Here is a 26,396-nt window from a genome sequence, read left to right on the forward strand (position 1 = left end):
GTGTGTGTGTGTGTGTGTGTGTGTGTGTGTGTGTGTGTGTGTGTGTGATAATGAAAACATCATTGTTAATGACTGAGATACACAGAGGAATTTGATAAAATACATCATTGCGCCATTCTGCTGAAAGGAACAGAAGCTATAATTCCATTTAGTGACTTCTCTTATGAGTTTCTGTCCAGCCATATTCCCTGTATGATAAAAGCATATCCAAATAATCACCATCTGTTACACAACAAAATGTATTTGGTAAGCAGAAAAAGGACTTCTGTCCATTTTCTTTCAGAATTACAGTTCCTGGGTATTATAAGTTAATAATAACCAAAATATAAGCATATATTGGAAGGCACCTGCAAGCAGAATACAGTGGGGTTTTGTGTCAGATCAATAATGCAAAAGCACTCATACAACAAAAAGAAAACCACTCCCCACAAATCTATTTTACAGCAATACAAAAGGATTGACTGAAATCTGTAATATCAGGATATTCAGAGACTGAAAATCTAAGTGAGCAGGATTCTAAATTTGCAGTCACATCCTGAACTCTAGGCACAATGGACATTCCATCTACACATCACAGCAAATTAGCCAAGCACCTGTGCCAAAGGCACACCCATTTCTGAACACCAGGGCAAAACCCTCTCCCTCCTGGACTCCCAATTAGATCGCCATAGCAGTTGCTGTTTGCATTAATTTTACAGAGAGAATAATTTCCATCTTGAATTTACACTATTGGCAAAAAACACCAAACAAAAACCACCCTGACCTGGAGTTAAGGCGCACAGGCAGACAGACACGCAACATAGCACAGGGTGTGAAGTGTAAGCTAGATACTGTATGTGAAGAAAAAATTAGACAGAAATGTGAACAAAAGTTGAGAGTTCTTTAAGCAGATTTTATTAGATGGCCCAAAAGCCACAAATCCACAGCGAAGAAAGAGGATAACTTTGATTCAAAGAATCCCGGTTCAGTGGCAAAGTGAAGGCAACAACTAGAAATTTAAAGAGCAATATAAAACACATGAAAAAAGAGGAAAGAGACAGCAATCAATATAAATAAGTTATGAAGTATGGAAAATTGATAAGGGAAGCTAAAGACATCAGGGAACAATTCATGGCTGGCGGGGTTAGCACAATAAGGAGGAGTTTTTTTAAGTATATTAGGAACAAATGAAATCCTAGCAATGGTATGCTCCATTACTAGATGGATATGATAAAATTGTTAATGACGACTCAGTAAACGCAGGGTACAATGAATATTTCTTTTCTGTATTTGGAAAGGAGCAGGATCATCATCCCTTGTGCGATATAGGTACATTAAGTACTTTCCAGTCATTTACTAACCAATGAGGATATTAAACAACATCCATGAGGCATAAACATTTTAAAATCAGCAGGCCCGGATAACTTGCACCCAACAGTCCTAAAAGAGTTGGCTGAGGAGATGTCTGGCTCACTTATGTTAATAAATCTTAGAATACCATGGAAATTCCAGAAGAGTACTAATGTCATGCTAAAAAAGGGCAAGTAGGATGAGGTAAATATAGGCTGCTTAGCCTTATATCAATCCCAGACAAAACAGAAAAGCTGATATGATATCCAATTGATAAAAAAAATTAAAAGACAGGAATATAATTAATGCCAGTAAACATGGTTTTATGGAAAATAGGTCTGGTCAAACAAACCTGATTTCATTCTTGGATGAGATTACAAGTTTGGTTGATAAAGGTAACTGTACAGATGTAAAAAATTTAGGATTTTTTAAGGCATTTTTGACTTTTTAAAACATGACATTCTAATTACAAATTTAACATTATACGATATCAATAAATCACACAAAAGGATTAAGAACTTGCTAGTTGACCGATCTCAAAAAGTAGTTGTCAATCAGGAATCATGGTGGGGTGTCTAATAGGATTCCACAGGGATAGATAGTAGACCTGATCTAAGTTCCCTGTAAGCTGTGCGGCCGCGCAGCAGCCTATTTAGCACCACACAGGCGCTCAAGGAACCCATCCGGGGACCTGCTGCAGTCGGGGGAGGAGCACCCTTCCCCCGGCCCCAACTCTGCTGTGGCCTGGCCCAGCCCCAAGCGCGGCCCCAGGCACGGACCTGCTGGGGCCAGGGCACCTATCCTGCAGCGCTAACCCCAGAGTTGCTGCGGTGGGGAGAAGCGCCTCTCCACCCCAACCCAGGCGCTGCTGCAGGGAGAGAGAGCTGGGGGAAGTCCTCTCTCCCCGTCGTAGCATCTGAGCACCCTCCTGCACCCCACACCCCTCATCCCTGGCCCCACCCCAGAGCCCATATCCCCCAGCCGGAGCCCTCACATCCCTGCACCCCAACCCTCGGGCCCAGCCCTGAGCCCCTCATCCCCTGCCCCACCCCAGAGCCTGCACCCCCAGCTGGAGCCCTCCCACCCCTGGACCCCAACCCTCTGCCCCAGCCCGAGCCCCCTCCCACACTCCAAACCCCTCGGCCCCATCCCCACCACATGAATTTTGTTATGTGCACCGATATGAAGGTGATGTGTCATACATCATCTCCATATTGGTGCACATAACAAAATTCATTCCACACATGGATGGGAAAAATTAGAGGGAACACTGGGCCTGATGCTATTCAAAATTGCCATCAATGATCTAGAACGAAATATAAAATCACTGCTGATCAAATTTGTGGATGACAAAGACTGGTGGAGTGGTAAAGAATAATGAGCACAGGGCAGTCATACAGAGCTATCTGCATTGTTTGGTAACCTGGGTCAATTCAAACAAAATGCATGTTAACATACCAAATGCAAAGTTATACATCTAGGAACAAAAAATGCTGGCCATGTCTAAACAATGGGGGACTGTATCCTGGAAAGCAGTGACTCCAAAAAGGATAAAAGGGTCGTAATGGACAAAAAAAATTAACATGAGCTTCCAGTGCTATGCTGTGGCAAAAAAGGCTAATGCAGTCCATGGATGTAGAAAGAAGAGAGTGGTGATCAGGATCAGGGAGGTGATTTTTCCTCAGTACACAGCATACTGCATCCAGTTCTGGTGCCAAAATTTAAAAAGACATTGAAAAATTGGAGATGGTGCAGAAAAGAGTAACAAAAAATGACTTGAGGGCTACAGAAGATGTCTTGCAGTCTGTTTACCTTATGAAAAAGAAGATCAAAAGGTGACTATTACAGCGTATAGGTATCTTGACAATAGGGTGCCCAGACGTCCCATTTTTATAGGGACATTCCTGTTTTTTGGGACTTTTTCTTAGATAGGTGCCTATTACCCCCACCCCCGTCCCGTTTTTTCACAGTTGCTATCTGGTCACCCTACTTGACGTGGAGAAAATACTGAGTACTAAAGGGCTCTTTAGAAAAAGGCAGAACAAGAACTAAAGGCTTGAAACTGAAGCCAGACTAATTCAAACTAGAAACATTAACAATGCACACATTTTTGACAATGATTAACCATTAGAACAACTACTAAGGGAAGTGGGGGATTTTCTCGATGTCTTCAAATCAAACCTAGAGTTTCTGGAAGATGCTTTAGCCAAACACAAGTTATTGGGCTCAAAAATGTGAGGCCGTATAACAGAGGTCAAACTAGATGACCAATGGTCCCTTCTGGCTTTAAACTGTAGGAATTTGTGACCGAGCTGTCAATTACTAGAACTGGCTTGGCTTCACCTACTTGAGGGAAGCCCCTAGCACAGTGGAATCTCCTTCCCATGTAACTGGGATGTAGCCAGGACCTTCCTTATTTTTAGCAATACAGAGTGGTCTTGATCCCCTGATATCTGTTCTCAAGCCTCAGGTTGAGAACACCTGCCTTAGTGAGATGGATTCCTTAAGCTGAAATCTGAATTTATATCTACAAATGGATTGTGCTAAAATAATTCCAACAGTTTGCACCATAAACTTTCTACTTAGCAAAAGGAAAGTCTGTAGAAGGCTACAGTAAATTAAGGCCTGTGTCCCCCAACCCCCTCGCATATTGGAGGGAGATGACAAACCTGGATTCTAGGAGAAAAAAATCTCAGATGAGGGCAAATTCCTCTCTCCCCCTATGTATCTAAGTTCACAATTCCAACAATGGGATTTTCAGCAACAATTAAACCCCAAGAGCTTCAGAATAGCTGCACACAACATTATATAATAAGTGATTTGTGAGGGAGTAACTGTCTGCAGCATTCTGCCAAAGGCTGCATCCACCGCTGCTTTTACAGGGAGCTTGTAATGCCAGGAGAAAATATGCCTAGATTACCATGTAGCAGCCTTGCAATTTTTGTCATCAGATTCAAAGGACTTTTCTGTCCACAAAAAATGAAAATGCCTCTCGTCTGATAGCTCTAATGAATCCCAAAGGATTCATACCTTTAACCTGGTAAATTGCCCTTGCACAAAGTTTCAGCAATTGAGGTTTTAGATGCTCTCTTTCCTGTAACTGTAGGATAGTAGGGGACAAATTTGTGGTTTTGGGTTTCTGAATGATTCTGTCCTTATCACATATATTTTGATAGATCATCAGACATTAAGCAGGTGACAATCCTTCCTTTTAAATTCTTCGGTTTTGGATTAAAAAAAAAAGGAAACAATTTCCTGGGAGTTGTAAAACACAGAATTTAAATTTACTTCTGCAATAAAAGCTAGCTTTAACTAGCCTACAGCTTTACCGGTGGGGAAAAATACCCCACGGACAAAGCTTCCAGCTCTGAAATCCAACCTGCAGGCATGTTAGAAATCAGGAAGTACATTTAATGGAGACACAGAAGAGAGATACAGATGGAAGTACCTTGAAGGGTGATTTCATAATAGCATCTGAAACTAGAAGTAGTTTCCACTAAACCATTTTATGTATTTCTTGGCGATTCAGAAGGGATGCTGCTTTGAGAAATAATAGAAGAGTAAGTAAACAGAGCTTTCTCCCTCAGTTTACTTGTTCCTAGGATAGACAAAATCAGAGATATATATGTTTGTATAGAGAGGTTGGTCACTACAAGCCACATAAATAAACCATTCTGCTGAAGTTCTAGAATCTGAAACTTTGGATTCAGCTTTTCAGCCTTGCACCAGATATAGAAAGTGTTCCAAATCCTTGGAGTATTCTTTGACAGTGGATTATTTCCTTGTTGATTATAACAAAGATGTTGAATTTCCTGAGAAAGATTTAGCTGGCTCATCTGGAAATTTACTAAAAAATGATGATGCTGAAGAAACAAGTGTCCCTGGGTCACTTTAATAACAGGGGTCACCAGCTCACTTGTTGCTTGGACTTGGCCTCTCAAGAAAAGGAATTCTGGGAGATGTCACCATAGGGACCCTGACATTTGTAGTCTGCTGTAAGGCATGTTGGGAAGAACAGAAGGACTACACAAAGACCTGTTTGAGGCTCAGAACAGAAGAGAACTGCAGAGCGTAGGAAGAGGCAGGTGAAGGAGTAAGTAGAAGGAAGAGAGCTTTTTGGGTTTGACATCTTGAGTTTGCACTTGTGCTTATTTAGGGACTCCTAGGTTTTCCAGTGAAGGTCAGAGGAAGCTCCATCCTTCAAGTACTGCATTAACATGCTTAGTCCTGGTGGAAGAGCAACTACTACAGATATAAAGAACACTGCATCAATGAGTCTGAGGAAAAAGTGTTTACCCCTGGGGAAAATTGAAAGTCTACTCAGCTACTTTTGTATGCCCTGGAAAGGGAGGATTTTATTGTTTGGGTGGAAACCAAACTCCTCTACCATAAGGGAAAGCACTAAAAATATGCCAAGACATTCCAATCTCTAGGTAAGAGCACCTGCTATACTGGTGTTCTGAAGGGCTTGTTCTGAGCGACCCCAAAAGAGAACATTGTCCAGAAAGGGGTTTATTTCTATGCGGCCACATTTTGCCTAAGGGTCAATACTAGAACCTAGCTGGAAGAGCAATCTGATATGATTTGGATCACCAGTGTTTTCTCAAGAGGAGTCTTTAGAGTCCTTTTAAGAGAATTGGTTCCATGAGGACCTGTGCTTTTGTCTCCTCATTGCTGAAAAGATGCCGCCAACATTACTGAAGCAGACATTGGGGCAGGGGTTTGAGCTGAGTCTTTCACTGCTGTTACTGCACTGTTGCTAGCTCTACTCCTGGTAAGACAGTGATCTGAAGAGAACAGGAGAGACCTCCCCTTCTTGATAGGAGATGCAGAGGAGCCCCTCAAACCAGCATCAGCAGGAGTCGAACAGATACCCTTCCTGGATTTCATAATCTTCTTGGCCAGCTGGTATATCACATTGAGGAGAACTGCCGAGGAGACCCACGGAGCAAAAAGTTCCTGCAGACACACTCTTTCCCAACATTTAAGCCAAAGGAAGAGAAAGGTCAATGCCAAGGAAAAAACCGTTCTTCCCCAGTTTCAGAGAATTTTCCTGTGTTTTGCAAGGTAGGTAACACAGGAGGTTGGGAGGCTTCCTGAGAGGCAAAGCGAATGGAGGGTTTTCTTCAGGTAGAGGGTAGTCAATCTAGTTTCCATGAGTCCGAGTTCTGTCCTGCCTTCTGTGCTACACAAGCAGAGGGAAAGCTCCTGGTTAGAACCAGTGCAGGAGAGACAAAGAACCAAGCGGCAGCACAGTGAGAAAAATGAACTGGAAGGAAGGGGAGGGGAGAAAAAAAGTGTGAGCTTTGTTTTAAAGACAGATTTGGAGAAAGTTGAGTCCATAATCAAAGGGAAGGAGGGAACCTACAGTGTGAACAAAGCACAGGGAAGTAGTCTGCGTGAAGGAACTGAAGAAATTCCTCTAGTCAGAGCAAACAACACACAAGTTGTTTGGAGGATGGCAGGAGGAGAGAAAAGAAAAGAAAATGTCTCTTAATTCACTAGTTTCTCTTCATAGAAATCCCCTCCAGCAATTCTCCATAGAGGGTTCTCTCTGCCCTTGTGGGTCCAGAGGCAGAAGCAGAGCTATTTGTCAGGGGAAACAGAGCTATAAATCCCAACCCCAAGGGATCTCTCCAGAATACCATCTTCCACCGCTCTAATTAATACTAATTTTAACAGCTGGGGGGTGAGGGTGGGGGGAGAAAAGGTTCTATATTAAAGAGTCAGCAGAAAGAACAGAGAAGCCCTCTCACTGTTTTAAACACAAGAGGATATTTGTACTGTTGGCTATGCTTCCTGGGATGGGAAATTAACAGATAGATACACACACCCTCATTCCCTTTCTCAGGTGAGAAGCCTGCCCATCAACCACTCCTAGGGTACATCTTCACTACCCGCCGTATCGGCGGGTAGCAATCGATTTATCCGGGATCGATATATCGCGTCTCGTTAAGATGCGATATATCGATCCCCGAACGCGCTCACCGTCGACTCCGGAACTCCACCAGAGCGAGCGGCGGTAGCGCAGTCGACGGGGGAGCCGCGGCCGTCGATCCCGCGCCGTGTGGACCCCAGGTAATTCGATCCAAGATACTTCGACTTCAGCTACGCTATTCGCGTAGCTGAAGTTGCGTATCTTGGATCGATCCCCCCCCGCCCAGTGTAGACCAGCCCCTAGAAGGGAATAGGCAGAATGAGAAGAATATCAAGGGATGGGAAAAAGTTAAATTGTAAACTCCAAATCTTTAAACCAAAACTCCTAGCACAGCAGCCCCCACCACAGCACATGGGACTCAACAGCCCAGTGCTGTTCTAAGGGAGGAACGATCTCAAATTCATGATGCCTGGTAAAACTGTAAATGTTCAGGTTTCAAAGTAGCAGCCATGTTAGTCTGTATCCGCAAAAAGAACAGGAGTACTTGTGGCACCTTAGAGACTAACAAATTTATTTCAGCATAAGCTTTCGTGGGCTACAGCTCACTTCTTCAGATGCATAGAGTGGAACACACAGACAGAAGATATTTATACATACAGAGAACATGAAAAGGTGGAAGTATGCATACCAATTGTAAGAGGTCAATCAATTGAGATGAGCTAATCAGTAGCAGCAGAAGAAAAAACTTTGAAGTGATAATCGAGATGACCCATAGAAGGTGTGAGGAGAACTTAACATGGGGGGGGGGGAAATTCAATTAGTGTAATGACTCAACCATTCCCAGTCTTTGTTTAGACCTAAGTTAATTGTGTCTAATTTGCATATTAATTAGAGTTCAGCAGTCTCTCTTTGGAGTCTGTTTTTGAAGTTTTTTTGTTGCAAAACTGACACCTTCAAGTCTGTCACTGAGAGATTAGAGAGGTTGAAGTGTTCTCCCACTGGTTTTTGAATGTTATGATTCCTGATGTCAGATTTGTGTCCATTTATTCTTTTGCGTAAAGACTGTCCAGTTTGGCCAATGTACATGGCAGAGGGGCATTGCTGGCACATGATGGCATATATCACGTTGGTAGATGTGCAGGTGAACGAGCCCCTGATGGTGTGGCTGATGTGGTTAGGTCCTATGATGGTGTCACTTGAATAGATATGTGGACAGAGCTGGCATCGGGCTTTGTTGCAAGGATAGGTTCCTGGGTTAGTGTTTTTGTCTTATGGTGTGCGGTTGCTGGTGAGTATTTGCTTACGGTTGGGAGGCTGTCTGTACGCGAGGACTGGTCTGTCTCCCAAGATCTGTGAGAGTGAGGGATCATCTTTCAGGATAGGTTGTAGATCTTTGATGATGCGCTGGAGTGGTTTCAGTTGGGGGCTGAAGGTGGCGGCTAGTGGCGTTCTGTTATTTAATTTGTGGGGCCTGTCCTGTAGTAGGTGGCTTCTGGGTACTCTTCTGGCTCTGTCAATATCATCAATGTCGCGCAAATAGAGTAGGGGCATTAGGGGACGAGAGCTAAGGAAGCGTTGTTCTAAGTCAGCCATAAAGATGTTGGCATACTGTGGGGCCATGCAGGTACCCATAGCAGTGCCGCTGACTTGAAGGTATATATTGTCCCCAAATGTGAAATAGTTGTGGGTGAGGACAAAGTCACAAAGTTCAGTCACCAGGTTTGCCGTGATGGTATCGGTATACTTCCACCTTTTCATGTTCTCTGTATGTATAAATATCTTCTGTCTGTGTGTTCCACTCTATGCATCTGAAGAAGTGAGCTGTAGCCCACGAAAGCTTATGCTGAAATAAATTTGTTAGTCTCACAAGTACTCCTGTTCTTTTTGTAAATGTTCAGACATCTAGCAGCCCAGCATTTCTTCTGTGGGTACCTGTGCCTTTCTAGCAGAGAATGAGGTTATGTATCCTGAAAGATTGTTAATGACCTCAGAAAGGGAAGGGCTTTTGCATACTTCTCCAATAAAGGCCCCGATCTGCCTTAAACGAGGCGTTAAACTTTTCAGACTTAACAGCAAGGCAGGGAGGCAACAAACAGTGAATCTGATCTTCTGAAGTTTGATGTCCTGCTGGGTTAAATCTTCAGTGCCCTCCTCAGGTCTAGCTTCTGCCATAGAACCCTCTTTTGGGGGTTAAAATTCATATTATCTAGGCAGTGATTTTTCAAAAAACTACGTAAAAAGAACATTAAGGTCACAAAGTCAAGCACTCAACAGTTACAAATTGCCAGAATTAAGGTTGCCTTTGTGCAACCTTAATTTAGCCCCGGGCATATAAGCATTATGTGATAATGAAATTAAAAATGATCATACTATTATTTCCACAGGATTCCTGTCTCATTCCTCTGGTGCATTTTAACATGAATAGGATTATAGCAGCAAAACTAAACCTGTCTCAACTTCTTTCTCTGGGACTTTGATATATCTAGCATTTCTGACACAGGCTTGATTTTCCAAATACTCTAATTGGTAGTCTAAGCAACCTTTCAACCATTTTTAGGGTAGACGTGATCTGTCATCCAAGTATCAATTGTTTTATCTTTACTGGTCAATGCTTCTACTTGCTTTACACATGAAGGTAAATGAAATTATCCCCATTTTATTGATAGGGAAACAGAGGCACAGAGAAATTAAATGACTTGCCTAAGATAATAGCAAGGCAATGGCAGAGCTAGGAACCGAACCTAGCACTCCTGACTTCAGTCCAATTTCCTACTCAATGGATCATGCTGTTTAAAAAAATATACCAAGCTGTCGGCTGCCTCGGAATTATTCAAGTGAATGTTTAATTCTTTTTTTGTTTAAAGCGGTGCAACATTTGTTCAAATGCTTTTTGGATGCAAAACATCAAACTTGGTACCAAATGCATTAGGGGTCTGCGACAGCATGGCAACCAAGCAGAAGCACTCTGAGGCATTCTGTGCAAGGCATACACAGGCAGAATGCCTCTGAGAGGATGCTGCATGGCATTTTAAATGCCTGCTTTTTGTAGAAGTTATGCAGGCTCACCCTAATGTCTACTGCCAGATACTACCAGGCATTCACTGCAGAGACAGAGAGCAGCTGGCAACTACCAGGGGACTGCTAGGCCTGACTACCTCCAGGGAGCACCAGTTTTATATCACACCTGGCGTTTGTCTATCCTGGAAATAATAATATAATAATATATGGAGATATACCTATCTCATAGAACTGGAAGGGACCCCGAAAGGTCATTGAGTCCAGCCCCCTGCCTTCACTAGCAGGACCAAGTACTGATTTTGCCCCAGATCCTTAAGTGGACCCCTCAAGGATTGAACTCACAACCCTGGGTTTAGCAGGCCAATGCTCAAACCACTGAGCTATCCCTCCCCCCTCAAAAAAAAATACAAACAACTAGTTGTGTTAGAAAATATTAACTAACATGTTGTTAAACACAAATAGAGGTTACTGTCCTGTAGCTGGAGGTTCTTCAAGATGCGTGATCCCTATCTGTATTCCACACATGGTTACGCATGTGTTCCAGGTGCTCGATTACCAGAGATTTGTAGCAAGCAGGGCCGGCTCCAGGCACCAGCTTGTCAAGCAGGTGCTTGGGGCGGCCGCTCCGGAGAGGGGTGGCACGTCCAGGTATTTGGCGGCAATTCGCTCTGCCTCGGAGCGAAGGACCTCCCGCCGAATTGCTGCTGCAGATCACGGCGTTTTTTTTTTTTTTTTTTTGGCTGCTTGGGGCGGCCAAAACCCTGGAGCCAGCCCTTGTAGCAAGGAGCGTTCATTGATCCACACCTGTGAAGTTACTTCCCTATGCTCTGAGCCAAGAACATAAGGGGCAATGCGGACCAACCCCTCTCCAGTTCCTCTTAACTGGAGTCAGACTAAAGCCAAAGCAGAGGGGAAGGAGGGTGGGTAGTGGAATACAGATAGGGACCACACATCTCAAAATAACCTCCATTTCTTCTTTGAATGCTGGTCCCTACATGTATTCCGCATGTGAGTGATTGGTAAGCAATATTCAAACAGGAAAAGGGTGCGAGGATGCAGATGGTATACAGATGCCTGCTGTCCCAATAGTTGCATCTGCAGAAGAGGCATAACGCTTCATAAAGGCGTGGACGGAACTCCGGGTAGCTACCTTACAAAAGTCCAGTACAGATACTTCTCGAAGAGATGCTGTTGAAGTTGCTTGTGCCCTCACCCTGTCTGCGGGAAGAGTACTTGCTTGTTGATAACAGAGAATGATGCAGCCAGATATCCACTTAAAGAATCTCTGAACAGAAAGTGCTTGTCCTCTTGATTGCTCTGGCATAGCAACAAATAACCTTGCTGTTTTCCTAGTGGGTTTCATTCTTTGCAGATAGATATGATTTGGCATTCTGATGTTGAGAGAGAGTGCAGTCTCCTCTCCTCATTGGAAGCATGAAGTTTGGGAAAGAATACTGGTAACTGAATACGTCAGTTCACGTGAAACTCAGAAATTACCTTGGGGATGAATTTTGGCAGAAGACAAAGGGCACCTTCTCCTTATGAAATATACTGCATAGCAAGTCAACCATGAGTGCTCCCAGTTCACTCACCCACTGCCCAATATGATGGTGACTAAAAAGTGGACCTTCATGAACAGATATGACATGGAACATGTGACCATTAGTTGAAAGGTATTCCAGTAAGTACTGAGCGTTCCAGGTTGAAATTCCATTGCGGTGTGGGTTTCACCACTGGTGGAAAGGTCCTAATAAGATCTTTCAGGAACTGAACTATGGTAGGGCGAATAAAAATAGAGTGGCCTTCTATTGGAGGAGGAAGGCACTGATTTCTGCTAGGTGGACCTGCAGCAAGTTGATGGAAAGTCCTGACATCTTGAGGGATGGGAGATGGTCTAAAATAGCAGGGATGCCTGATGATTCTAAGGGTTACTGGCTCTACAGAAACACCTCCATGTAGCTAGATAGCATTATATGGTGGAGCCTTTTCTGTTGTGATTGAGAACAGTTCAAACAGGTTCTGCACATGAAAGCTCTAGGTCTGACACCCATCCAAATACTGTGAGATGAGGAGGGTCTGGGTTGGGATGTTCACTCCTGCGGTTCTCCTGAGTTAACAGATCTAGAAAGGGTCAGATACTGATAGGAGGATGGGCTGATGTCTGGAGGAGGTCCAGAAACCAGAACTGTCTGGGACACCTGGATGCAATTAAAATGACCTGGGCTGTCATGAAGAATTTTTCACAGAACCTGAGGAAGCGGGGGGGGGAGGGGGCAAAGGGGAGAAAACAATGTATCAGATAGTCTGTATAGCATAACAGAGGGGCATCACCCCAGAAGTCCTGCTCTAGAGCAGCATAGACAAAATTTCTTTTTCGTCTGTGAGGCGAACAGGTCAAAAGACAGCATTCCCCACTGGGTGAAGATATTGTTCAGAAGGGAGCTACAGTAACTCCTCACTTAATGTTGCAGTTATGTTCCTGTAAAATGCAACTTTAAGTGAAACGATGTTAAACGAATCCAATTTTCCCATAAGATTTAATGTAAATGCGGGGGGGTTAGGTTCCAAGAAAATTTTTTGGGGGCAGACAAAAGGCATTATGTACTGTACAGTACCGTACCGTGGTGGAGAGGTGCCCCTGGCTTACCCCTGGGGCTCAGGGCTGGGGGTGCAGGGTCTGGGAGGGAGTTAGGGTGCGGGAGGGTGCTCAGGGCTAGGGTAGGCAGGAGGTGCAGAGCACTTACCTGGGGCAGCTCCTGTTTGGTGCAGGGGGTGTGCAGGTGGCTCTGTGCAGCGCGGCACCGCCCCCATGGCCGCGATTCTGGGAGCCGCCCCACCCCCCCCCCCGGCAGGCAGGGCCACTTGGAACACAGGGGCTTTAGGGGCTGCAGGGCCCTGGGCTAAGGGAGCCCTGGGGCCCTGGCCTGCAGCTCTAAAGCCCCTTTCGAAATGCGGCCCTGCAAGCACGGGCCGGAGGACTCAGGAGGAGCGGGGCAGCCGCGCAGCCAGCGGCCGGAGAGAAGCGGCGATTTCCCCTTCAAAGCCGGCCGGAGAGAAGCCGAGAGCCCACTTCCTGATAGAGGATGTCCATGTGAGAGTGGTCCCTGAAGAGAGGTGGGGAAGGGGGCTTGCGACAGGGATGTGCAAAACTCAATCATCTAGCCAGAGTGGATGATCTTTAACACCCACACGTCTGTTACTGCCCGTCACTTGTGGGCAAAGTAGGCGAGGCAGCAACCACAAGTTAGGGGGACAGTATAGGATGGCATTTAATTCAGGTATGCGGTTCTTGCGTGCCCTCATTGAGTGGTGGCAGTTGAAGAGAGGAAGCCACATATCCGGGTCTTTGCACCCTTTGATATTTGTGTGGTGGTTTGTAAGGGTGCTGATGGTAAAACAGTTGAGGGAGAGGGTCTGGACTTATAAGCTTGTTTGTGCAGTTTTCTCTTCAGACCCAGGGAAGTGTCCTCCTGGGGAAGTTTGTCCTTGAATTCTATCTATTTAGAATAATTTGTGAAATAGTATTTTGCTAACAGGGCTTGCTAGTTAACAATTTTGAATGGGAGGCTGGTTGATGAAAATACCTTCCTCCCTAGAAGGTCAAGGCATTTAGTGCCTTTGTCAGCTGAAGCTGATTTAGCGTGTTGTAGCCTGGATTTCTCCATGGGTGCCTGCACTACTAAGGAGTTGAGCGCTGGGTGGGTGTGACCTTAAGAGCATCCCTATGCCAGAAGGCAAAGGGCTCTCCCAAGGTATCTAGCAGTGAGTTTCACCTAGTCCAACCAGCTCAACATACCTCAACTCACTACTGTTATAATCGGCATCGGAAAACTGATAACTCCTTGATCACTGATATTCTTGCATGATGTATGTATGTATGGTCAGCCCACAAAGGATAATACAGTTTTGCTGGAATTATGACTTAAATGTGTTTAAACCAGGCATGGCAAGGGAAAATTATAAACAGGTTTTTTCCAGATAAAGGAATGAGGTTCTGCCTGTTTGAATGCGTCTCCCATATAAATTGAGCAAGGTGTAACCAAAGACAAAAGTACATTTGCATGACAGGCAAACAAGTCATCAGGAGAACAAGCGGGAAAAATGTGATCACTTAATCTCAGTGGGGGATGGACACTGCACCCCCAGGAAGCCTTCCTGTCACTTGAAGCAGGGGTCAATGAACTTTGAGAGCGATACTTTTCAAAGGTTTACTGGACTATAAAGAGAGGGCAGAGAACCATTAAGTTATCCTTCACCCAAGGAAACAAGGAAAACCAGCGCCTTGGACTCTGTGAGGACCTGACTAAGAGCTAGTCAGCCATTGCTGGAAAAGGAAGATTGGTGAGGAAATTACCTCGAACAAAGCCAGCAGCTTGTTAAGTTAGGCCTTAGCCATTATAAAGCATATTTTTACTTTGGGTTATTTATAAACCTTTCGATCTTTAGCCCATATACTTGAACTCACTTAAAGCCTCTCTCTTTTTGCTTAAATAACCTTGTTTTACTTTTTATCTAAACCAACCAAGTGCTTTGATTGAATTGAAGTGATTGTTAACTCCAGTCAAGATAACAAGCTGCTGTTTCTGTCTCTTTAAAGGAGCCATAAACTTAATAACTTCTGTGAGTGTTCCAGGAGTGGGCTGGACATTGCAGGGAGATGGTATTGGGGAATTTTGGGGCTTGATGTCACTCTGCGAACAGTAACTGGGTGGTGGAAGCCAAGTGTGACCTGCATGTTTGTAGGCTGGCTGTTGATGTCTCGACTGTTAGACACAGCAGCATAGCATTTAAGGCACCCAGAGTTGCAAGGCAGGCAGTGACAACCCCTCACTGGTCTGGGCTGAACCCCAAAATGCAACAGGAGTAAACAGGAACTCTGCCCATTTAGTTAGTATGAAGTAACATTTTTCAGCCCTTTTCAGGGTGGGGGCACAGGAGACAGAGGTATGCCACACTGTCTTGGCAGGTTCCAAAATGGCCTCGTTCACTGGGAGGGACACTCTGCTAGGGCCAAATGGCTGCAGGATGTCCAGAAGCCTATGTTGCATGTCATGGCCCTCTTCAAGAGGGATCTGGAGTTAAGTCACCACCCTCTGCAAATGCTCCTGGCATTGCCTGTAGTTGTCAAGCAGTGATGGAAATAATGGAGAGATTGCTTCATCAGGTGAGGAAGAGGACATGCCCACTGGAACCACCAGCACTGGTGGATCCAGTGCAATTTCTTCCTTCAGGTACTCAAGAAGCACATGCTCTACTAACTGAAAATATTAAGACATGAAACCATCATGGATGAATGAAAGTAGCATTGGACAGATGAACAAACCAAGACCAGTTTTGTGTAGGTCTGAGCCTCTCGTTTGAATACCTGATTGCTTTCACCAGGATAAAGTCAGTTTCAACTCAAGAAGCAATTCTAATTCCCCAGTGAGAAGATTCCACCTTAACCACAAACCTTGATTAATTACAGAATGCTAAATGAAAGGAATAGTATTCTCTTCATGAAGTAACATTTCCTCAAGAATTTCATGTTGAAATTTAAATGAGAATATTTATTAGTAAAATCATTTTTCAGGCCCATTCCCAGAAGAAATGAAAGTTTCCCATATTATGCTCATTCCTGTGTACTAAACAAAACAGTAAAACTGTTTAGATAATAACTCACAATTAAAAGGCAAGGACAGAAGACATTTCAATGAATATATGTACAGAAAATAGGGATGCCTGGCTCTCATGAAAGTATTCCCCTGTTTTTAATTCCTAAAGTATACACACCATTTCCTTTTTACAACATACGCAAGGAACCTGTGCCTGCAATTCAGATTGCTAGATGGCTAAACTCCCTTTAATAAAATTGAACGATTTATAATGGAGATTATGATTCACGCTGACAGAAATTGGGTAAAGTACTCTTTCAAAAATCTGTACTTTTGAAGTTAACCTGTTCTCCATTTGGTTGAATTAAACAAGCCTGTTACCTAAAGCAATTAAAACTCAAATATTTTGTATAATAATCAAACAGGTGTTATTCTATTGCTACATATATCAAGTATCTCCTACTTTGAAAATAAATAGCAACTTCACCTAAGCATTTGTGTAGCAATAGATCATTATCTGGTGACATCTGATTCTATTGTCAGTTTCCAATTTTTATTTATTTTAAACCATTATTTTATTTAGTTTTCAGAATATAAAATAGACAAAGCTAAACAGTAAAGACTACAGCTATGAACTAGCAACAGCTGGCATACACTTGTATAATATCACTACCTAATCTACATATAGTACTGCAGAGATGCTGAAGACCACATATGTATTTCGAAATACCAGAGGCACATGCAGGCACATCTGAAAAATTTTAGACTATAGAATTCTTCTTTCCTTTGCGAAAAGAGACAGCGAGCAAAACAACTTATTCCAGATGCCAAAACCAAAAGCAGACTACACAGATTCAATCTGCAGACCAACAAGACGAAAGCCGAGTAACAGATTTTAAGGTCAGAAGAAGCCATTACCATCATCATCTAGTCTGACCTCCTGCTAATCACCGGCCAGAGAATCTCACCCAGTGATTCCTGCATCGAGCATAATTTGTGATTGCACTATGTGACGTCTTTATAAAAGACAGTCAGTCTTGATTTAAAAGTTGTAAGTGATGGAGTATTTATTCCATCACTTGGTAATCTGCTCCAGTGGTTCAGACATGAAATGATCGCAATATTGTCACTGTAGAAAAATTTTACAGATTAAGTAATAATTGAGCCATTTGTTGTTTTGTACAAAAGGGATTCCCACATTTAGCCATCACCTCATGAATTTAAATTGCAGTCAACCAATAGTACCAAGAGCATTCATGTGAATGTTCAGAAATAGCATATACAGGCACCCACTGATGTCCACCAGCACATCACTGGGGCATATTACATCCAGAAAAACAATTGTAAATCTGCTTGCTAATAAATACCCACTCCCATAATAAAATGAGCCACTAGCCTAGCCAAACAAATAGGCCTTACATCACACCTGAAGTTTACCAAACGGGAGTGCTGGAGGCAGGAAGTTCCAGATACACAGCCCCCCCCCCCCCCCCCCGGACCATTCCACCTGCAGAAACTCAAGGTGGAGAGCTTTGTCTGGACTGGTGGGGGGAAAAGGGTAGTCACTCCTTTAAGGGTCTCTTTTTCCTCAGATGGTGAAGGGAGTGGCTGGGAGGAAAGGCAACACCTGAGCTAATGGGCAGGCCAGTGGGAGTCAGGTAAGCCATTGGCCCTGCACATATGTGGAAGGATATATAAACCCTGTCCCTCCAGCCTGAGCCCCCTCTCATACCCCATTAGTATCTCCCGCCCTCCTGCCCCTGGGATTAGCATAGGACCAGATTTTCTGGTATGTTGCAGCTATTGCAGGAATTCTCAAACTTCATTGCACCGCGACCCCCTTCTGACAACAAAAATTACTACACAACCCCAGGATGGGGGACAGAAGCCTGAGCCTGCCCGAGTCCCGCCAAGGCCAGAGCCCCACACCTCAGATGTGGGGAACAAAGCCAAAGCCCAAGGGCTTCAGTCCCAGATGGAGGGCCTGTAACCTGTGTCCCACCACCCAGGGCTGAAGCCTTTGGGCTTTGGCTTCGGCCCTGGGGCTCAAGCTTCAGCTTCCACCCCAGCAAGTCTAATGCCACCCCTGGTGACCCCATTAAAACAGGTCACAACCCACTTTGGGGTACCCACCCACAGTTCGAGAACCGCTGAGCTATTGCATTAAACACATCTTTGGGGACTGGGAAGGGATTTTTCCCTCACCACCAGTCTGGCCAGCACAGGGTGGGTTTGTTTTCTTTCCGGTTTGGCCTTCCCCACAGCAGCTCAGTGACTCGGTGGACTAGGTCAGGATGTAAGGTTCAAGTTGTTGCACAGGATGCCTGTCACCTGGTAAATTGCAGGTTCATGTTTCGTAGATAGTACAGTTCCCTGATGAATTGGAAAGGGACTTAGGAGGAATGCATCCTCTAAAGAAGCTGGGGAATGGGGTTGGGGTTCCTAATATCTTGCACAGTGAGGAGATGAGGTTATTTCCTCAGTCCCTTAACCCTTATACGAGAGGAAAGTGCTGGGGTCCCAGCACCAGGCTAGGACTAGCTGTGGAGGAGTGGGGGGCTGACAGCAGCCCTCCACCAGGTAGAAATGATTAAGGAAGGAATCACTGTACAAACTATTGCCAGTTAGTTCCCAGATCCGTTGCATTTTCTCTTTCCATGTGATTAGGACAACGCATTTCCACTAGCCGTGGCATGCTTCAACTCTGAAACAGCCAGCCAGAATGACCCAGAAGATCTCAATACCTGTGACAGAACAGCTCTCTCCAGTAATTGCTCCAGAAACAAACAAATAGCCAATGTAAATCATGGAGCATTGGTGTTATTTGCTCATCTCAAGAAGTGAGCCACTATATTCTACCCTAGCTGAAGATTCAGAGTCCTCTTCACCAGTAGCCATATTCCTGAGGTTAAAAAGGCATGACTTTTTGTTCTTATGACTTACTGTGACAAAGAATGCTTAGAGAAAAGTAGTCAGCTTCCAGGAAAAGTGAAATGGAAAAATACACTACATCCCAAAGCTGTCCCATGAGAATACATGATCAGTGATGGACCCAAACGGCCCAGAGAGTTCAAGTTGTATTTGAAAAGACCAGACAAAAACCTTCAGCTGAAAGTGTACCCACAGGCTTTGGGCACCCTTTAAATGCTTGTCCCTCCCTATCCACACCAAATGAGTCCTATCAGAACTGAGCCCTAGCCAGATGCACTACAGCTTATATTAACACAAGTATGCAATTTACATATTAGACATGTCTATGTACAGGAGGAATGGGAGGTGGCCATCATTTAAGTAGAAGAAGAAGATATACTTGGAAATTAAAGACTACACTTTCAGAAAATTGTGCTCTTTGAATTCATATCTATTGAAGTTATTCACACTCTTACCACAAGTTAAATACAAACCAGTTCTGATGCCTGATCATTTTTCCAAGTGCACTGAAAGCCCATGTCCTCTTGGCTTGCTGTCCATATGCTTCCTCTTCAGGTTAGATAAACCAAACTGCTCTCTGAAGCTGCACTGAGCGTAAGGTCTAAGACAGTCCAACATTGGATTCTTCTCTCTAAAACCAACAGAAATAAAAGAAAACTCAGTGTTGTGTTTAAACAAGAATGGACCGGAACAAACTGTCTCTAAGTTCTATCCAAAATAAAGCAGTGTATCAGTAATGCCAAGAGGAAAATTTCATTCTTGTAGGGTGAAGACATGCCTCTACAAATTATGAGTCACACATACATACAGACGAGCATATCCAATATCAGCTATTCTTCTTTCACTCTTAAGTAGAATCATACAAGTCCAAGGTAGAAAAGTTCTATTAGATCATCTAGTACAATACCTGATAGCACAGAGTTGTTCTCCACAATATATTTTGTTCTGCATTTTCCAGTCCAATAAAAAAAAAAAAAAAAAATCACCGGTAAGGTTGCAAAGGACACAAAAATTGGGGAGGTGGTAAATAATGAAGAGGACAGGACACTAATACAGAGTGATCTAGTGAATTGGGCGCAAGCAACGTGTGTTTTAAAATTGCTAAATATAAATGTATACATTTAGGAAGAAAGAATGTAGGCCACAATTACAGGATGGGGACTCTCTCCTGGGAAGCAGCGACTCTGAAAAAGATTTGGGGGTCATGGTGAATAATCAGCTGCACAGGAAGTCCCAGTGCAATGTTGTTGCCAAAAGGGCTAATGCTATCCCGGAATGCATAAAGAGGGAAACCTTGAGGGAGAAGAGAGTTTATACTTTTGTATTCAGCACTGTTGTGACTGCTGCTAGAACAGTGGTTTTCAAACAGCGGGTCGTGATCCAGTATTGGGTCGCGGAATGTAAGGCACTGGGTCGCGGCGGCTGTGATCAGCACCGCTGACCGAGCTGTTAAAAGTCCCGTCAGCGATGCTGCCTGGCTAAGGCAGGCTAGTTCCTACCTGTATGGACACCGAGTTGTGCCCCCGAAGCGGCCAGGAGCAGGTCTGGCTCCGAAGGTGGGAGGGCCATGGGACTCCACGCACTGCCCCCGCCCCGAGCCAATGGGAGCTGGGGGTGGGCGGTGCCTGCAGGCGAGAGCCGCTTGCATGCCTCCACCTAGGAGCTGGACCTGCTGCTGGCCGCTTCCGCTTCCTTAGCGGCCCCACTCCGCTGCTGACTGGGAGCCACCTGAGGTAAGCCTGCACCCCAATCCCCTGCCCTAGCCCTAAGCCCTCCCCAAACCCGGAGCCCTTCCTGCACCCAAAATCCCTCATCCCCGGCCCCACCCCAGAGCCTGCACCCCCAGCCCAGAGCCCTGACCCCCTCCCACACCGCAACCCCCTGCCCCAGCCCAGAGCCCCCCCCCCAAACCCTGAACCCCTCATTCCGGGCCCCACCCCGCAGCCCTCACCCCAACCCTCTGCCCCAGCCCTGAGCCTTCCCACACCCCAAACCCCTCATCCCCAGCTCCGTTGGGTTACAGGCATCAACAATTTTCTTCAACTGGGTCGCCAGAAAAAAAAGTTTGAAAACCTGTGCTAGAATACTGCATCCAGTTCTGGTATCCAAAATTCAGTAAGGGTATTGATAAATTGGAGAGGGTTCAGAGAACATCAACAAGAATGATTAAAGATGTTTTCTGATCCTTATAATGATAGGCTCAAGGAGCTCATTATATCTAGCTTCGAGTCACTAAGTTTAAGGCCAGATCATCTACTCTGTAGAACACAGGCCACTAGTACCCAACACATTAAACCCAACAACCTAATTAGAGCAAAGTATTATGAGCCACAGAAGATTACTAGACAATTATGTGCCACAGGCAGAGGGACTGCAGTGCAACAATGCCAGTGGCTCCTGCAGTGACAGGCAAATGATTAGATAATTTTGGCAACTGTACTATATGTAGATTAGGAGCTGCCAGGGCCGGGGAATAAGGGCCTAACCGCCCCCCAGCCCAGGTGCTGCTGCAGGGAGAGACAGCTGGGGGAGTCCTTTTCCCCCACCGTAGCCCCAGGGCAGTCTGCACCCCAAACCCCTCATCCACAGCCCCACCTCAGAGCCTGCACCACCAGCTAGAGCCCTCACACCCAGTTTATATCCATTTTTTCTTGTGCCAACATTGTCCTTTAGCTTAAAAAGCTCTTCAACGTTCCTGGTATTTACTCCCGGATATATTTACAGAGAGCAATTATACCTTCTCTCAGCCTTCTTTTTGCTAAATTAAACAAGCTCGTCCAGCCTCTTCACATAAGATGAACCCTTCATTCCCCTCATCATCCTAGTAGCTCTTCTCTGCACCTGTTCCAGTCTAAATTAATCTTTCTAGAACACTGGTAATCAGAATTGTACACAGTATTCCAAACAAGGTCTTACCAGTGCCTTGTACAATGGCACTAATAGCTTAACAAAGCAAAGGTTAAGGGGTGACTTGATTACAGTCTGTAAGTACCTACACAGGGAACAAATATTTAATAATGGGCTCTTCAATCTAGCAGGCAAAGGTATAACATGATCTAATGGCTGGAAGTTGACACTAAACAAAATCAGGCTGGAAATAAGATATAAATTGTTGCTGGTGAAAGTAATTAATCACTGGCACAGTTTACCAAGGATCATGGTAGATTCTCCATCACTAACAACTTTTAAATCAAGATTGGATGTTTTTCCAAAAGATATGCTCTAGGAATCTTTTGTGGGGGGAAGTCCTATGGCCTGGGTTATACCAGAGCTCAGACTCACGATCTCTTCTGGCCTTGGAATATATGAATAAGTGTCCTAGGTAATGGAGCTTACGGCACTTTCCTTGGAAGAATATGCCACATCAAATGGATTTTAGAAATGACATTTTTCCATACATTCATTACTAAATTTTCTCTTTCTTAATTATATTCTATTGTTCCTGGTTATAGTCCAGTGTACAACCCTAAACTATTAGTCTCCTTTCTTCATGTTTACACCTTTCAAACACTTGTAGAAAACCATCATAATGTTCCCATTATCTACAGATAGTACTAGTTCCCAGAAAAAAGTCAAAGTTCCTCCAAGCCAATGGCTCATCAGGCTGATGCAGTTAAGGCATGTCAGTTTCAGAACATAATAAATTTTGGATACAATCATCTCAAAATGGACTGTTCTTACTGCTACAAACACACATCAGACAAAGACTTCTTCACAGTAGACCCAGTACTAATAATTAAGGTCCTCCAACCCCTAGCTCCCCCTCCACACTCAGATGTGTGGGGAAATAGTTTTATTTTTACACAAACAAAAAAATCATGTTATAAAAGGGAAAAAAGCCTTCTTTCAGAACAGCTTTAAGTACCAAAATCTCTGCACTGGATATAGATATAGAAGATAGGACTCAGTAACTCTAGCATAGTTTTATTACCACAGTCAGAGACTTTTCTTTCTAAAAGACAAGTGCCTCTGGACCTTATCCTGCAAAGACATGGGGATCTGCTTAACTTTATGCACAGCCGCATTAAAGTCAACAAACTACTCCCACAGCATGTCAAGTAATTGCAGAATCAGATCTGAAACAGGCAGCTTTAAAATGAATATTGCAAAATATTCACAGAATGTGAACTGTGAATTTTTAATTGTGAACATTCACACTAGAATCCTGGTTCTAAGTGTTGCATTCCTCCAAGACTGGGAGCAGAAACACACAATGTGAGATGGGTGTTTATATAAAATAGTTCAAATTATAAATACTGAATACTCACAATGAACTGTTCATAAACAAGCTACAGATCAAGTTTTATTTGAAGAAATTGTTCACCATATAATTGTGAACTATGAATGTCTCCATTCACTTGCAGACAATTGAAATAATTTATTATAAAAAAAATTTTGACCTTCACTAATTATGAAAATGGCAAATTAAAAACAATATATAATAGGAAAAGCAATTTCTTAATTCCCTTGTCAACTTAAAGTTGTTTAAATCTCTCCCCTCAGGACAGAGCAAACAGTAAGCAGCAAGGAAACCATAAATTAAGAGAAAATTCATACCTGACACAGAAAAAAGCAATATAAGAAAGCGATTTAAAAGCAAAACAAAACCAGGTCATTTTGAAGAGTACTGCATCTCAGAACAGCTTGACCTAATGCCCCCAAATTTACATCACCTCAAGACCTCAACAGGCACTCAATTTTTAAGTCCTGTGCCAGCATTGCACTAATGTACACTAATACTTTCTCTAATAGTTTTCAACAATACTATCTTCAAGAATTGACCTTCATTGTATTCATGATAGCACAGCACAAAATGTCTCTCTACATCTATTGTATAAAGTGTAGTTGTAGCCATGCTGGTCCCCGGGATATTGGAGACACAAGGCAGGCGAGTAATATCTTTTATTGGACCAACTTCTGTTGGTGAAAGAGAAGCTTTTGAGCTACCAAGAGCTTCTTCTTTAGGTCTAGGAAATGTATTCAGAGTGTCACAGCTAAACAAAGGTGGAACAGCTTATTTAGCATAAATAGTTAGCACATATTTCAAGGGACCATTCAAGGTGAAGTGGACCGTTAACACCTCTCCAGGCATGGGGGGTGAAGTTAAATGGGTTATAGATTGTTGTAATAAAACCACAAATCCAGTGTCTCTGTTCAGTCCATGACTTTTAGTATCTAGCAATCTTATGAATTTAAGCTCCCAGGCGTGTCTTTTTAAGATTTGGTGCAGGTTTCCTTTCAGCTTAAGGACAGAGTTCAGATTTAGCGTGATTGCTTTGTGAAAAGCATTCAACCACAGGTGATGAAGTGTTTTTGTTTATCATTTTTCTGTGTGAGTTCATTCAAGAGTATAGTGATTGTCTAGTTTCACCCACACATTTGTTATTGGGCCATTCAGTGCACTGGATGAGGTATACCACTTGTTGTGATAGGCATGTGTAGGACTGTCGCAGAGTAACGACTCACTGGCACAGTGCCTCCTGCTGGTCAGTCCGGGAATTAGCTCATCCACCTCAGGAGCACCCTCCTCTGGCTGGTTTCTCACCCTTGGTTACCTGCCCTGTTGTCTCCACCACCTCTGGCCCCGTGCCCCTCCCGGACCCTGGTGCCTCTTACATTGGGGTGCTGCCCCACAGCAGTGCCCCCACACTCTGGGTCTCCCCTCCCAGGGGAACTCCCACCTTGCCTCAGTGGCTACTGCCAGTCATCATCTAGCCCCTTCTCTCAGGGGCAAACTGCAGTCTGAAATTGCCACTCATCAGGGGGTTTGACCTGCTGCCTTTTCTTGGCCTGGCTGCCTCCCTGCAGCCCTAGTACCTCCTCAGGCCTTTACTGCAAGGCCTCAGCCTGGAAGGTCACCAGGCCAGAGCTCCCCAGCTCAGCCTGCCCTTTCCCAGTAGTGCTCTGTCCAAGGTACCCCTGTCTCTACCAGGCAGCTAGGTCCTTCTTGCTCCACTGCTGGAGCAAGACTCACTTCCTTTTCCCCAGGAGCCCTTCTTATACTGGCAATGCCGGGCCTTGATTGGCTGCCTCAAGCCCGCTCGTGATTGGCCCGGGGCAGCCCTTTCCCAGGGCTGCTTTTAACCCCTTCCAAACCGGAGCGGGGTGACCACCCCGCTACAAGGACCATAGATCTTGAAAAGTGTGTTGATCATCATAGCAGTGGAGTCTCAAATATTTACAAGATAATGACCAACACTCAGAAATCCAACCCAAACACATCGTCAGACTCATCCACTACATCCTCACCCATTAGAATTTTACATTGAGTGACTAACACTTTGTCCAAACCATGGGAACAGCTATGTATACCAGGATGGCTCCCCAATATGCCAACTTCTTCATGGGCCACCCTGAAGAATTTCTGGACAAATGCACCACAAGTCAATGATATGACTGAGATAGATCAATGATATTTTCATCCTCTGGACACAGGATTTAAACTCCCTCATAGATTTCCACCACAACTTCAACAACGACCAGCTATCCACTAAACCCTCTTTAGAACACTCCCACACTAGCATTAAACTTCCTGGACACCACAATCAGCTTCAACAATGGAGCCCTACAGACAACTATATACAAGAAACCCAACAATCACCACACCTACCCTAACGGATCCAGTATCCACCCCTAACACCAGGGATTTGGAGCAATCAAATTTTGGAATTGCTCCGCTCCAGCTCCGGGCAAAAACCTACTGCTCTGCGCTCCAGCTCCTGGCTCCGCTCCAAAGCCCTGCCTAACACACCAAGAAATCTGTTCACTACAGCCAGGCACTCAGAAACCACAGAACATAATCCAAGGACAAAGTCCAGGATAAATACCTTAATAAACTTAAAACCACCTTCATTAAATAAGGACACTCAACCAGAGAAGTAGATCACATCATGAAATAAGTCATCCAAATACTGCAAGAGAACCTGATTCAACACAGAAATAAACCCCCTCCAGCCACACACCTCTACTTGTCACCTACCACCCCACACTGGACCCCATACGGGGTATCATCCAACAATTATACCCATATTCTATGGGGACCACGGCCTGAAAGAAATCTTTCCTGAATCCCCTCTTCTGGCTTTCAAACAACGCCCCATTCCAACCTCTCCAAGCTAATTATCAGAAGCAAGCTCACCATAGATAAGGGTACACCAATTCAAAGTGGCACCAGACCCTGCCAGAACAGATGCAAAACCTGTAGGCATAATTCCACAGCTGCGATGAGCAACACCCTCACAACACACCTTTCACAGAATCATAGAATATCACGGTTGGAAGGGACCTCAGGAGGTCATCTAGTCCAACGCCCTGCTCAAAGCAGGACCAATCCCCAACTAAATCATCCCAGCCAGGGCTTTGTCAAGCCTCACCTTAAAAACCTCTAAGGAGGGACAGGAGTATTTGTGGCACCTTAGAGACTAACAAATTTATTTGAGCATAAGCTTTCGTGGGCTATAGCCCACTTCATCGGATGCATAGAATGGAACATATAGTAAAGAGATATATGTACTGTGACAGACCCAGACCAGTGGGGTACAGGAGTCTGGTAGAGGGCAAATATACTGGTCACTGGATGAGTAGTTTTCTGTTCCCTGAGTGACCAGAGAAGGGGCTGCACTAGAGTAATCAGGAACCTGCTAGAA

The 26,396-nt window shown here is 44.3% G+C and overlaps 1 protein-coding gene across 2 annotated transcripts in view; it reads right to left on the minus strand.

The window, feature by feature from the left end:
• MAP3K13 (mitogen-activated protein kinase kinase kinase 13) overlaps window positions 1–26,396 on the minus strand; it is a 119,769-nt gene that overhangs the window by 66,594 nt on the left and 26,779 nt on the right. For both annotated transcript variants that reach the window (XM_029911130.1, XM_024218628.3), the window contains exon 2: window positions 19,224–19,381. The gene's annotated coding sequence lies outside the window, so the exon portion shown is untranslated. The remainder of the gene's footprint in view (window positions 1–19,223; window positions 19,382–26,396) is intronic.

This window comes from Terrapene carolina, unplaced genomic scaffold (assembly GCF_002925995.2).
Source record: "Terrapene carolina triunguis isolate 2854851 unplaced genomic scaffold, T_m_triunguis-2.0 Scaffold88, whole genome shotgun sequence".
Classification (NCBI taxonomy): Eukaryota; Metazoa; Chordata; order Testudines; family Emydidae; genus Terrapene; species Terrapene triunguis.